Source organism: Macrosteles quadrilineatus, unplaced genomic scaffold (genome assembly GCF_028750875.1).
Source record: "Macrosteles quadrilineatus isolate MER2022 unplaced genomic scaffold, UCM_ALF_1.0 Scaffold_9__3_contigs__length_116548681, whole genome shotgun sequence".
NCBI lineage: Eukaryota > Metazoa > Arthropoda > Insecta > Hemiptera > Cicadellidae > Macrosteles > Macrosteles quadrilineatus.
Window position 1 is genome coordinate 32,023,712 of NW_026542602.1, and position 15,895 is coordinate 32,039,606.

At 34.0% G+C, this 15,895-nt stretch overlaps 1 protein-coding gene across 1 annotated transcript in view; it reads right to left on the reverse strand.

The window, feature by feature from the left end:
* Positions 1-11,650, reverse strand: part of LOC129002114 (uncharacterized) — a 47,411-nt gene extending 35,761 nt beyond the window's left edge. The window contains exon 1 of the mRNA XM_054429688.1: positions 11,536-11,650. The gene's annotated coding sequence lies outside the window, so the exon portion shown is untranslated. The remainder of the gene's footprint in view (positions 1-11,535) is intronic.
* Between the last annotated feature and the right edge of the window lie 4,245 nt (positions 11,651-15,895).

The following is a 15,895-nucleotide window of genomic DNA, read 5'->3' on the forward strand; positions in this document are numbered from 1 at the left end:
AACAATCTGTTTGGAAGAAAAACTGCAATCAGGCTCTCAGACTGCGACATCGAGATAGATGTTGTTAAACAGCGAGGGGAGCAGCAAGTTAGATTTAGGGAGCTAACCAAACACGATGAAAGAATTTTACTTACCAATTCTGAATTTTATTTATTGAGTTGTTCTACATCATCGATAACAAGATACATGAGGCAGCTAGTTTTTTCTTCCCCTGTCGTGAAAGATTACTTAGTGGAAACGATGGAAAAACAACCCGACGTTCAGATATTGCATGGACCTGTGGATACATCGATATTCAACCGGATACCAGAAGAGGTGGAAATGTGGAGACAAGTTAACGCGTTGGAACAGAGGGAAAACATCGACGAAGAAAAGATAGAAGGATCTAGTTCTGTGAGTGTAACGGAGGAACAAGTGACGGAGGAAAACCACGAAACAATTTCAACAGTAGCAGAACAGACGAGTGATGTTAAAGGTGTAATGAATTTGCAAGACGGAGAAAAATAGAAGAAATAAAAAAGGAAACAACAGATAAGCTGTAGCCGATGTAAACAGGACAGCAAATATGTTAACATCACGTGGGGTAGGCCTACTGGGGGGAAGGTGCCCACGTTAAATATACACCAACGCGCTGACAACTGTACGGCCTGATCTATAAAAAAGGGATCTACCGTGGTGTGGAAACCAGTTGTTATCTTAAAACGATATGGAGAGGAAGATTTCCTTCGCTGACAGAGTTGAAGAGATTCAAGAAAAACCTTGTGTAGTGGAATTTCAAGCTTTTCGAGGAAACAAAAATGAATATATCATAAAGGAACTAGTATTCCTAGATTTAAATACAGGAATTGTCTTTCCATTTCTATTTGAACCTCCATTCGCATTTAATAATCTCAACAGTAAAACGAAAAGAACCAATAAATGGACTACGAGATACTTCCATAGTATCGATTGGTGTGAAGGGTTTACAAACTACAAGAGTCTCGAAAATATTATGTATCATTTTTGTAATGAGTTTACAACTGTATACACAAGAGGATTAGAAAAACGTAATTGGATACAAGCATATACGACTCGGCAAGTTTACGACGTGATATTGGATAAGAATTTCGAATCTCCCAAGTTGGAAAATATATGTCGACTAGTAAAAAACAAACAACATACACAATCACAGTGCGCATTGAAAAATGTATACCGATTAGCAGCTTTTTTGGAGCCAATGAGGAGTGGTGGGGGTAGCGATGGGTATAAATACGAAGAGCAAACCTTGACAATGCATGAGTATTACTCTAGACTCCAAGCTAGCAACAACGACGAACTAAATAAATCATGAGTTCACATTTCCTACAAACGTTTGTTGATCAATTCAACGCACAGTCCAAATCAAACTGTTTACTTACTAAAAAGTGTTCAGAACTAAAAGAAAACAAACATTATACAATTCACAATATCAAGAAGATTGACACTTCCATCGGGGATGCCATCGTGGTTTCTTTAAGTGATGCACCATTTACTTCGGGGGATGAACCGAAGTTTCAAGTATTTCTACCTAAACGATTTGTACATCTACTACAAAATGAAGATCTGAGAAGCATCGAACCCGGATCCCTGTACCTGGTGTCTCGTGGGTCAAGCGGAAACAACTCTACAGAATTATCTCTTCATATGTCACAACGTCCTTAGATTTAAGTTCTGTTTGTAGAATGTACTTTTGTAAAAGATTTAATAAATAAATAAAGAGTAAAAAAACAGCATATCGGTATTTGTTTTGATACCGATATGCTGTTTTTTTTTAACAAATTTGGATGACCTTGAACTTTACAACATAAAAGGGGGGTGTAACATCGGTCGCTCATCAGTCTGAAGTAGAACCAGCTAAAGGAAACCCATCATGAACAACGAATTGTATCGAGTTTTAACACATCCTGCACTAGGGTTGGTGAGTTGGAATTTAGAAGCTGTACTGAAGTTCGAAAGAATAATCAAAAACATTATTGAAATCCAGAGAAAAATAGATAGGCATGGTTTGTCAGCAAAAACAAAGTCCAAATATGGTGAGCATTATAAGGAATGTCCATGGTCAAACGATGATGCAACTTGTGGTCCCGATACTTGTGTTTGTTGTAGCATTGGCTTAAACAGAAGTAACATCACACGTTTACTTAATGAGCTAGCTTTGGTTCTCAAACCATATGAAACCAGATCATCTGAATAACAAAAAAATATCTCTAGGTTTAAATTTTCAAATTTAAATCTGCAAACATCACTACACCTAAGTTTGTTACAATCACATAAAAGGGTTGCCACAGTATTCCAGCGTTCAGTTTGCACACTCTAAGGTTCACGATAACACGATGGGTACCAACGTGAGTGCTTGGAGTTTAATCTCGCAAGAACCTCGATTTCCTCACGGAGTGTTATCCGATAGTTTTGTGCAACGTTTCGACACGTTTATGGACTGGGAACTTCTTTCTTTGCACTACATTTTCACTATAGAAATGTTGAGGATGTACTTTCACAGGGTGAATTGGTTTCACGTTTTAAAAAGACAACGGTTCTCAGAAGAAATACTCGTAGAGATGATTCCTACTTTCAACAACTGCTGTTGGAAGGAAATTTGTAAATATCAAAACCTTTCTGAAAGTTTTATCGAAAACTACAAAGATCATTTAGATTGGAATTTAATATTTGAACATCAACAAACGAGGGGGATATTCTTAAAGGAGCATGGACAATATTTACCATTTATGAACTTTAGTGATTACAACGGGTCTGACTACGACGAGGAGTGCTCTACCCCACCGCTACAATCAGAAGTCTACACCATTACACCTAATCTTTGCAACGAGACTAAACACAATCAATCTACTCCTTCAGTACGAAATAACTCCATAAATTTACGACCTGACCACAAGTCAAAACAGGAGCATTCTACACCACCATCATCGGGAACCCTCTTCATTACACCTCACCTTCATTTGATTTGTATCTTAGGTTTAGTTTTTGCAAATGTAATAATTTAGCGTAGTCAAAATAATGTTTATTGTAAATATGTTTATCTAAATGTTTGAAATAAATATGGGAAAAATAAAAGCTAGATCGTATCGGTATTTTGTTTCAATACCGATATGTTGTTTTTTAAAATTTACTTTGGATGACCTTGAACATTGCAACGTCTGCTGTAATCAACCAATCAGAAGCTGGTTTTCATTCCACGAAAATAAGGTACCTACCGCATAAAAGGACGATGCGAGACCTACTACTATCCACTTTACTCTCATCGGAGCTCGAAGTAACATGTCGTGGTGTATAAAACATCCTGAATATTCAAAAGAAAATGATAGGATCAACTCGTACATACACGCCCGAACGAGAAGTTTTGTTAGCGAATGTAGAATCGAACTCGCTGAAGCAGGATTCTTCTACGCAGGAAAAAAGGACCAAACGATTTGTTTTTACTGCGGTGGTGGACTACACCATTGGCAAGATATCGATGATCCTTGGGAAGAACACGCGAAATGGTTTCCCAAGTGTCCGTTCGTATTGGTACACAAAGGACAAGATTTCGTCAACGAAATGAGATCCAGAACCGAAAGAAACGCCCTACAAAAGAAAAGGATTCCAACAAACAACATTGCTGTACCCCCACCGATAGAAGAATCAAACATCGAGTGTATAATATGCATGAACAAAAATCGTAATCTACTCTTCTTGCCATGCAAACACTGTTTCGCTTGTGACATATGCGGATGGAGATTCGATAACTGTTGTTACTGTAGAGCTCCTATAATTTCTATGATCCAAGTGTTTTTAGTTTAGATCTGTATTAGGTTTAAGTTTTTAAAACAGCTATATTCCTTATATTGTGTGTATTTTAAATTTTCAATAAAGAATTAACAAAAATCAGCATATCGGTATTCATCCCACTACCGATATGCTGATTTTTTTTAAACCCAAACAACGACCTTGAAAATATCGATCCACCCTAGCTCTGACACGCCACCATGACATAACCCACTACACCATGTCCTAGGTCACGTGCTAGGTCATAAACCGATGCTTATATAATATCATACAGTGTAAAAAGATTCATGTTCAGCAATGAAGTGATAGATATATTAGAAAGACTAGAAGACGGTGAAAGAAAGCTTACCTAACATTTGTACATATTTAACAGTGAAATTAGTTAAATTGAATAGTTTTCTGTACTACAACTAGCAATTAAAAAACATTCAAACAGTTTCACAAAAGGACAAACGATAAACAGAAATACGTTGGATTACAATACAACCAAGAGTATTTAATGAGAGTCAACATTTGCTTTAAATAAATAGTAAATTATAGGGTAAAGAGTGGGGAATTTGTTTTTATATAGCTTGATCGTTTGTACGTCTAACATTAAGCAATGTGCAATATACCAAATGTTTGTTATTTTAAAAATCATTCAAAAACATAACGATTTGAATGAATAAACAAGTCTTAGAAATATAAGGTACTAGCCCTATGTTGCAAATGTGGCACATGGTTGTAATTAGTGGAACAATGCTCTGCCCGCATGTACCGCCAACTGTTCACGAAGAAGTAGAAACACTGTGTACATTACTTTTCCATACCAGTTAAATAGCTGATACACCTTGCAGGATTAAAGTGATATTTTAGTTTAGTTCTGAATTTATGTTTATAATGGTGACATAATAAAATAGTGGTTTTTAATAAGTTTTCTCACAGAAACATTGCAAACCAAAATCCAAACACTTTTCGTAATATGTACATAATAACAAACTTTTCACTTGACGATCTTATAAAATGCAAAGACAAAAGTGGAAATATTTCAATTGCGAATGTTTGCTGTATACCAGATAGCAATCATAAACAGCATAAAAGAATGTGTATGATGGGTCTCTCATTAGTCTGTAGTGGAACTAGCTAAAGACAACATCTCATTAACAACAAATTATATCGCAAACATTGCAAAGGTAACATGTACAAATAGTTATCTCCAACAGTTTTATGTCGTATATATAGCTAATTTCTCAAATTTAACAAAATTCCTACTATGTTTCCAATAAAAGAAGCAAACTTTGAGTGTATAATATGCATGGACAAAAAAATCGTAATTTACTCTTCTTACCAATGCAAACACTGTTTCGCTTGCGACATGTGTGGATGACAATTTGACAACTGTTGTTACTGTAGTAGACCTCCTATAACTTCTATGATCCAAGTGTTTAGTTTAGATCTGTATTAGGTTTAAGTTTTCAAAACAATTATAATCCTTGTATGTAAATTTTGTTTTTTCAATAAAGAATTAAAAATCAGCATATCGGTACTTATCCCTTTACAGATATGCTGATTTTTTTTCAAACCACAACAATAACCTTGAAAATATCGATCCACCTAGCTGTCACACGTCAGCATGACATCACCATGACGTCACCATGCCGTAACCCACCACACCACGTGCTAGGTCACGCACCATTACCACCAGATGCTTAACCGTCAATTAAGCACCACATGGCTCTTGTGACGTCACTCCTCAGCAGCCCTATGTATCCACTACTTAAGCCGTTAGTAATTCCAATTAAAATTTAAAACATTCCTCAAGTTATTGTAAGACTAATTACGTTTCATAACTGGGTCGACTTTAAGGTGTCATTTTAAATAACTAATGAAGCGCCGATTATGACTAAATAATTAGTCAAATGCATATTTTGTGGATCATATTGTTTTATATTTTTAACTTATCATTGTAAGGGACTAAAGTAGGAATCTAAATTTATAACGAATTCATGTAATCATACTTTATGAGCAGATTTTGATTATGTTATGGAATGGAAAAAACCCGAGTGAGGTTAAACGTGATCCGACACTGTTATGTAGCCAGCAAATTAATACAAACGGTAAAACAACAAATACTTAAAATGTCAGTGATTATCAAACTGTAAATATTAACTTTAAATAAATCTCAAACAATAAATACAATTAGACAGATAAGTTCTGGCATAACTTCGTTTCATCATTGTTAAAGCATAGCAAAGGATTCACCAAGCTAACTTTCGGGCAGCTTGGCTCAAGAGTATAATTAATTAACCTAAACCAGGCAATGTCCAGAACTTTGCTATGGAAGGTTGACCAGATAGCTGCGTGATTATTTATACAGTCCGTACAATATTGCCGAGTTTTAAAATTTAATCTTTGAAAAAAAATTTTAACGTACACATTTAATATATATAAGCCGAGAATATTATCGTTGGAACAAGCCACGTTGTGCTTATTATAAAATTAACAGTACGGGTTTAGATTTATACGACTTGTATCTATTTAAGAAATTTAAAGTATCCACCTGTTGTAGTGATAGCACTGCTAATATTTGATCCCGAATTCTAGTTTTGTTGGAGGGCGAAAAAACCATCAGAAACTTCAAAGATCTGAAAATCACAGCCATTATGATTACAATGTAGTTTAATTACTGCCAGAGTCAACTCTAGTTTGTATTTCAAGCTGTGTCACGTAAAGATCATGTCAAGTATGTCACGTGGTAGTGGATATCGCCGATGAATTCTCGGAACGGTGATATTTAATAATTACTTTGAACTCTAAACGAATGGTGTAATTAGTTCTGCGTTTAACAGTTTTGCCTGGATTTGGTTTTAGAGTTTCACATATATGCCATATTATTTTACAATGGAATTTTCAAAGAGGTTTTTTTTAATTTTAAATTTATTCAATTGTGGTTATCTGTCAAGTGATAATTTTTGACGTGCTATAAGATACAATTAATGATTGAATGTGAAATCGTATAAAATACGTTGCACCTATTTATAAGTATTTCACGTGAATGAACACAATCATTCAAACGGTTCTGTTGAATATGTTTATGGTTAAACTTATGGTTAATATTTCATAGGTTATGACTTTTGCTTATAGTAGTTTGATAAAAATTCTGCCAAATTCTACTTTAAACATACAATCTCAATCAACAGCAATTGCCTGACTTTGTGAAGGGAAAAACTAATTCTTAAAATAAAATTTACCGAGCATGTAAATACCTTTCAGACATGTTTAGTATTTAAATTAATTGTGTGTTTCATGCTGTCAACATGAAGTTAAATTAATTAGTTATACAGTTGAATTTCAGATAGATATGAATAATAAATTCATTTATCTACGACTTCGAAATAGTGTTTGTGGTAACGCTTACGAAACTATACCAGGAAAGTTTTTTTTTTTATTGGTTAACCTAACACATATCAATAACATGAAAATAACATTTTGTATTGGAAGTTATAAACTCTTTGGTATGTGGTAATTTTATAAATACTATCTAGAATTTTAGGAATATTTTTTAGACATCTCGGTAGGGTACTGACTTTCTCGCCATATGAAAAACCAAATTTAATTTACTAACAGTATTTAATCTTTTTCATAGCGTTGTTTGCAACAACGTTTTGTAAGTATTACTGAGTGTATCTATTGGCAATAGATAGTCTCAATGTTAAACTCGTAAACAGGGAAAGTTTATATTTTCTTTGTAGGAAATTGGTCAAAAGAAGCATAGGATAGCAAAAGCTTTACAATGTTGTTTGAAAACTGAAACGTCAGCCATTTGTTGTTACAAAACAAAATCAATCATCAAAGGGCCATCCAAAAATTTTAATTCAAGCTACTATGAAAAAGAGTATGGTTGATTTATACATTTTTTTTTGGTATTGTTTCGTAAACCAAATGAATGTTAGAGCTTAAACCAGAATTAATATGTGATAATATATCTAACTGTTTTGCGTTAAACATCCTGGGTATTGGAAAACCAAGTGGTCTTTCTAAATGCACATGATTAGACTTATTTATATATAAAATATGTGTATACTGTATGTAAAAGAATTGATTCTTTGTCCTGCTCTTCAACGTGGGAATTATTCCTGGCCTCAGCGGTTTTAAAAAATTACGGCAGGATAGTATGCTGGGCTCCTCTTGCTAGAATATTTAATGCTCTATGAAATAACAAAGAACATGAAATTAACAATAACAATAATAAATAACTCTTAGCTTGATTTAGACTAAACGCCCCTCAAACAAAGGTATTGTAATATTGGTAAAATCCTGATTATCAAGCACAGTTGGAACCAGTTTCGAACCATCAAAAGACTTCAGACTTTTTCTGAAGATCGAACCGGTGAAAACTATGTTTAGTTAACCTCTCATTTACCAAAGATTAAACAAAGCAAGTTAAAATAACTTATTAAATAGCTGCTAATGCTAATTAAGGTTGACGACGACAACCGCTTCGGTGAAAAAAACTAGTTGCTAAATAAACTCTGTGGATTTACAAGCAGGTATCTTTTTTAAAGAGATTGGCGGCCTCTTTTAACCTTGCATTTGCCACCAGCTTACCACATCTACACATTTATCATAGTTATCTCTGTGTGGGTGACATAGCAACACCATATTGATAAAAGTTTCCGTTACTCTCTGTGTTATCAGACAATGGTAGTGTGTTCTGTGGGATTCTGTAAGCCACAAGCAACAGTAGAACCAATTGTTTTATCCGCTTGGGATGGTAAACTAGTTAGGCCACACTCCTTCTTTTGTTGTTTCTTCTCCTTTAATTAAATTGCTCTTTGATTACTCGAAACGTTGGTTTGAATTAGATAATTTCTGGGTTTTCCTAGTCTTCCGTTAATCTAAGGCTTAGGAGATGTAAACAAGATTTTAAGCAAATTAAACCTAATCCAGTTTTATTGTCTTCTACTTAAAATAATTTGATTAATTTCAAAATTGATTTTAATCTGCATCCAGGTTTAATAAAAGCTGGTGAAAATAAATAGGTTAAGTGGGTAACTAAGAGTATAATCGTAGTAGAGTAGTAATGAGTAGTAGTAGAGTATAATAGATGCATTGTGTTGTCTATAATCTGTGATATTATGAAAATAAGCCTATAGTTGACTTAATGGAAAAGTGAAGTTTGGGTTGTGTTATTGTAATGCTACGAAAATCAATCAAAATTAACTGCTTTACACTTAATAAAAAAACAAAGATTTATTAAAACAACCAACTTTACTAAAGTAATCAGAATGTATTTTCATAGTATTGTTTTAAAATACCGTGTATAATGTGGTGTAAAGCCAAAATTTAGACAGCGAATATAAATTTCAACCGTGACAAACAAATTATTTACACTTCCAAATAATAGTTTTTACCATACATTTTGGCTCTATGTGACAGTGAATGACAATTTTTGGTAAATCTTCTAACTACCTACTATTTCGAATATAAAACAGCAAATTGTCAGTACTAAATGCAAAAGTCTAACAAAAAATATGATTTAATACTTTACACATGTGTATTATAATGTAAAGGTTGGTTCAGTAATGCGTTATAAGTTATTTAATTGAACAAATTACAGTCATTATCTTTACATCACATATACAAATATCAGCAAGCTTCAGATAAAACTTCAGGAGCCCAAAGATAGTTAAGAAATAAAATTACACATTTCTCTGAATGTGTTAGGGCCAGTTTATTTCAGTTTATACATTATTAATTATACTCTATACTAAAAAAAATATCTGTGTATATTATCAAGAGTGTTGTAAAATAATATTAATGAAACACTTGCTTAATTAACTTTTGTATCCGTCATGTGTGTTGCTGCTAGTATATTTTTAAATCTCGTACAGTATACCGTAGCGTTATATTGTTATTAGGTATATTACTATAAGTATATTCTATATACGGTACAGTTTGGTACCACAGAAACAAATGATTACATAAATATGTATGAAGTGGCGCGATAAAGAATTCCAATTCCCCAATGCCTACTTTCTCGTGCTCTACGATAAAAGCTCATCTCGCGAGAAAGGTCAAACTTCATACACTTTCTCGCAAGTAATTGTCAGTAATGTTGTACAGAGTAAAACCAAACACATAGAACATTTTTGTAACTGATTTTAAAAGTATATAACAAGACAACAACCCACAATTACAATTACCCAGTTTTTATCGGATCTAGTACTCATAATTTTTTTTGCAGAGAAATGTTGCAATTATCGAATCCACATTTGATGAAACTAGGCCTATATAAACAAGAGATTTTTATTTTTACTCAATATAATAACTGATGATTTAATTTTACATGTTGACGTGTATCTACTGACCAATCTACTACATTTTACATGAAGAATTTGACCGTATTTAGCAGTATTTTTCCTTTGCACATTTTCATACACTATTTGGGTTTATTGCCTATTTTTTAGGGAACAGACTAAACTACATTAGTATACTAATTACTCCATGTATATTGGTGTATATCGGAATAGCTGGTTTCATCGTTGACAACAAAACGTTTATCATAGGATTGGCTTAAAGTTAGGGCTCTGAATTGAAAAGTGTTGACAGGTAGAAAGCCAATTACTTTCAAATTGTTTGATGAAAAAGCATTTGAAAAAAACACGGAGTTCTGTGAATTCGTCCATATTTACTTTCCAGAATAGTTATCGAGACTAAAGGCAGGATTGATAAGGATTTTCAGAATTAATTGTTCGCATCTTCGTGGTTCAGGAGATTTTGTTTTACAGATTTTAAATTTTTATAGAAAAAAACTCCCTCAACCATAAAATATTAACGTTGTAGGATTTTTTCTTATTCACAAGCGAAATATTCATAATTTCTTTTTATGTATACACATTGACAATATCATAGAAGCTGCTTCCAAAAATGTCAACCAAGTATGAAATTATTGAGGCAATCATTAAACGTTATGATTACTGAGGAAACTTATTCTCTCACAATGGAAACGTTCGATATGAATTACACAATACAGAAGTACGACTGGTTCAGAGACGTTTGAGGGCATTCAGCTCTAATAAGACCTTTGGTTGGAGTACCTTGTTAGTCGGCAAATTAACATTGAGGGTAATATACCAAATATAACAAATCAATATGGCTGCGACCTAATTTATGTTTTAGAAAAGTTTATATATTTTCTAAATTTCTCGGTCCTCAGGTGTTCATTTTGGGAGGAATAATAAACTTCAACGCTTTGTTCACGACACAATACTAATACTTTACAATCCTGTACTTGCGTGATACCAATAATGATACATAAAGGCTGTGTTTAATTTTAATAGAACGTTTGTAAATAAGTGTTTAACATTCAGTTGAGAAAAACGTTCTGTATATCTGCTAAAATATAAGATAAGATAGTGTACGGTGTTATTTGTTTGGAACATTTTACCGATGGTAGAATAGGTACTTTGAAATTTCGAAATCAGTATAGACAGATATATATCACTATGTGAAGTAGACCGTTTCAAAAACTGCATTTGTTAATGTATTGTTACTCGTTAAACCAAATTCAGCAAAAACAGTAAATAAAAATAAATTAATACCCACATGATTATGCTTAAGTTAAAAATATAATTTACGCAACCATACTTGTTATACTGAGTAAATAATAAAAGTATGACAGTTAGTTTTTTCAAAAGACATTTATAAAGTTAACCTACGCTATTTATACCACTCGTCAAAATTGGAACTTACTATGTAAACAGGGAAGAATTTGTATGCAGCCGATGTCCATATGCCGTATGATAGCAGACAATTCAGTGATACCAACACTCACGCTGTCACAACACCCACTGAACCAGGGTTGCCCAGCAACCAGAGTATCCAGTGATGCCAACTCTGGCGTTTTAACACTAAATATACCTACAGCCACCGTCTTACCCCGATGAATTTGTAAATTAAGTTAATGTTAGATTCGTTTACGTTGATATTTGAATGATACTTACTAAAATATTTACAATATTAAAACGTAATCCTTTGTAAATATATATTTTATTTTTCACTTCAATTATTTATTTTTACATTAAATAGTAATTCCATTTAATTTAAGCATGCAAGAGATATTATTTTACAGAAATTTGTTTTGCGGTATTTAGTTTGTTGAACATATTAAATTCAAACTATGAACGAGACTAACTCAACCACTAATTAAAAATACAATTTACTTTTATATTGTAAAACTGCATAGTTAATAATTTCTTTATCAATTATTTTACATAAAGAGCTATTGTAGTTTTTTACTATTACAATTTAGCTATGGTATAGATTTATATTATATGCTCGTAATCGATCGTATCCTAGTTTCCAAACATACGCCCAGAAATATTGTCAGTCTCTTAACATTAGAAAAGCTACAAAACTTTGGTGCTTTATTATATGTCTTTTACCAGAAATCCATAGATATTCAGTGTTTTTATGTAAATTAATATTCAAATCATAATCTCATGCAAATCTACAACTAATTTTAAGAAAGAGTGCAGGGCTGAGTTCCAATAGCCTAAACACTTTGACGAGGGACATTTTACATCCTGGGGCTTGTCGGTTGCGAATGCCAGCCAGGTATCAGTGACCGGTTCCACGGTTCGGCAGGTATGGGGGTGGAAAAATCGGCCAGGGGGAGGGCATGATGAGCAAAACTTGTTTGAGGGATGGAATTAAACTAACTATTATAACCTAACCTAACCAAACCAAACTTGCTGATTATGAAAAAATGGAATGAAGGTTTACTAATCGAAGTAGCATGTTAACTTGTTGATTGGAACTCATTATTGTTTATATATGCCAAATATATGCCATAATAGTTCAAACCACTTGATATATTATTGATATATTAACGAGGGGTTCCTTAAAAAAACACTAAAGTGTTTTCATAAGTAATTATATAGGTACCGGTATCTTGTGCAAAAATGCACATTATATTTCCTTTACATTTCAAATCCTTAATTTGAAATCGTCTACAAGTTTGAAAGCAACATGATCACTGTTTTTAGTTCAAAACAATTAATGAACTATAATATTCTGGTTATGGTAGGCACAATGAGAAAACTTTATCACTTTCAAGTTTTAAGACCGCACGAGAAAATAACGTTATCGGTTATGAGGACAGGAAATGGTTATTCGTTTCCGTCTTATGACTGAAGTGTGCAGTGTGGCTAGAATACAATCGTCGTAACCAAAACATTTATAATATTATATTGGATAAGTAGTAGCCTAAGGTCACTCCTATCACACCACCTGTCAGGGCAGGTGGGGTGAATTAATTGAGTTTAAAGCCCATCAGGCGGAAATGGTTGCTTCCGGTGCTACGTCACTTTGTGACGTCATAGGTGATGTGTAATTGGGGGGGGGGGGGGTGTATGAGGGTGATCATATGGTTTTCAAGGTCATAGGTTTGTGTTTTAAAAAAAGGAAGCTATTCTACACTTGTAGTGTAGGATAGCTTCCTTGTTTTGTTTATTGTTTATTTGTATAAAACATGAGGGATGACAATAACTTACATACTATTACAATTAATAAGGAAAACATGTGCGAACGTACGTATCTAGAGTGAGCGTCTGCTAAAGTGTAAAACGAATGAGTTTATTGGTGGCCTTTATAAAGGCCGTTTTGTGTAGTTCGGCGACGCTTGTGTACTTGGATGTTTACTTCTTCAACTCCTCTATTGTATTATGGAGCTCTTTCCATCTTGCCATGTCTGCATTGTGCTCGGCCCATTCGATGTTGTCTCGAGGCTGAGCGCACCAAACACGATCAAATTTGCGTCGAATCTCTTTCTCCTCCTCTAGCAGTTGAAGTAGTTTTTTTTCCTTTCGTTTTCGCTCCTGCTCTTCTGCTTCGATGCATGCTTGGTGTAGGTCAGAGTCTTCAATATCACTTGTCCACTGTTGTTGTTGTTGTTGTTGTTGTTGTAGGTTGGCCATCTTGTGCAAAGTAAACGAGAAAGGTTGAGTTGACTGGTGAAGAGCTGGATGCGAAGTGACTGTTGCGTGTAAAGAAGTGCAGGTCCCTGACGAAGTGGGCGGAGCTAAAGCAGTAGAGGTGGGGGAAAGTAGTAGAGGTGGGGGAGAGCATCATGAGGGCATCATTCCATCCGTTTTAAAAGTATTTTGATTCTACGTCCCTTGTCTTGTGAGTGATGTTTCCGTTTTTCTTGATACGTTTTACAATTACATTGACAATAGGAGAACGATTCACATTTTTTACAAGCCATTCCATCTACTTGACATTCAGGTGTTTTGAAACACTTTAGATTACAACAATAGTATTTTAAATCGTATTCCGATTTGGGATCAAAAGATGAATTGGAATTACACTGTGACATGTTGCTCGACTGAATTCTAAAACAAGAATGAAAAGCAATGTGTTGTGAGCTGCTATTTATAGTGCAAGAGTCAGCAGCTCTCATGCATCTGTCACAAGTTAGTCTACATTTTTCCATAGTAGGTTAACCATTTGTGTTAGATCGTGTATGTAATTTTGATGCTTGTCTTGATATGTTTTACACCTACATTTGCAATAGCCAACAGACTCACATTTTTTACAAGCTTTTCCATCAACTTTACTTTCAGGCTTTCTAAAACATTTTAAATTACAACAATAGTTATCCAAATCGTATTTGGATTTGTAAACAAAAGGTAAATTGTATTTACGCTGTGACATGATGCTCGGTGAATTGTTAAAACAAGACTGAGAGCAACTGCGTGTAAGACCTGTTATTTATAGTAAAAAAGTTCAAGGTCATTTGTTTGAATTTTAAAAAAAGAAACAACATATCAGCATATAGAATTAATTATATGCTGATATGTTGTTTCCTCTTTTAATTTTTTTATTTATTTTTTTTAATGACAAAAACATTTAACAAACATATGTACATAGATGGTTATTTACAGAAAAAAACTTAAAACTAACATTGATGGGTGATGTGTAGAGATAGTTCAGTGGAATTGTTTCCGCAAACTCCGTGTGATACCAAATAGAGGGATCCTGGTTGAATACCTCGCAGGTCTTCGTTTTGTAGTTGCTGTACAAATCGTCTTGGAAGATAAACTTGAAATTTCGGTTCATCACCTGGTGAAAACGGTGCCTCGCTCAGTGATGCTAAAATTGCGTCTCCATGTGAAGTTTCTGTCTTCTTCAGCTCGTGAACGATGTAGTGTTTGTGTTCCTTCAATTCGTGACATTTCTTAGTACTTAGAATGCTGGATTTGGACTGGGTGTTGAACTGATCCACCAAAGACTGGAGAAACTGTTGTGAAGCCATTTTCTTGATTAGGACTACCCTGTGAGATGTTGCCTCTGCGATGTCTGGAGTAATACTGATGAGGATCCTGAGACTGTCCACTGTATTTATAGCACACGTTCCCCCCTCCACTGCTATTTCCTTCGTAATACTTCCACTGTTGCTGTTTGAATTTATTTTTGTCCCAATAGTGAAGAACTAGAAAATTAGCTAATCGGTATGCGTTTTGTAGTGCACATTGTGTTACTGTGCGATAAGAGTGATCTGTTAAAGTACAAATAGGTCCATAATTAATTTGATGATCCTTGTCCATTCTTATGTCGAAAACATCGTGATATGTATATTGTTGTATCCATTGTCTTTTTTCCGATCCTCTTGTATAAATATGGGAAAACTTGTTAGAAAAATGATACATGATATTGTTCAAGTGCTTATAGCTTATCAATCCTTCGTTCCACTGAATATGGTGAAAATGTTTGGTTATCCATTTGTTTGTTCTTCTTGCTTTGTCATTCAATTGGTTTACTGAAAATGGAGCTTCAAATATAAACGGGTATACGACATGTGTAATCAAATCTAAAATCACTAATTCTTTTATCACAAATTCATCTTTGTTATCACGAAATGCTTGAAATTCTATTACACAGGGTTTTATATCCATAATGTTTAACCCTATCTACACACCACCACGTATAGTGTTCAACTGAATTCACACCGCGCCTTGGTCACTCTTTTATACTGTTTTTCTTTAATTACACTTCTTGGGTTGCTGGTTCTTCTTGGTTTATAGTTTCATATTCTTCAACAGCTTCTATC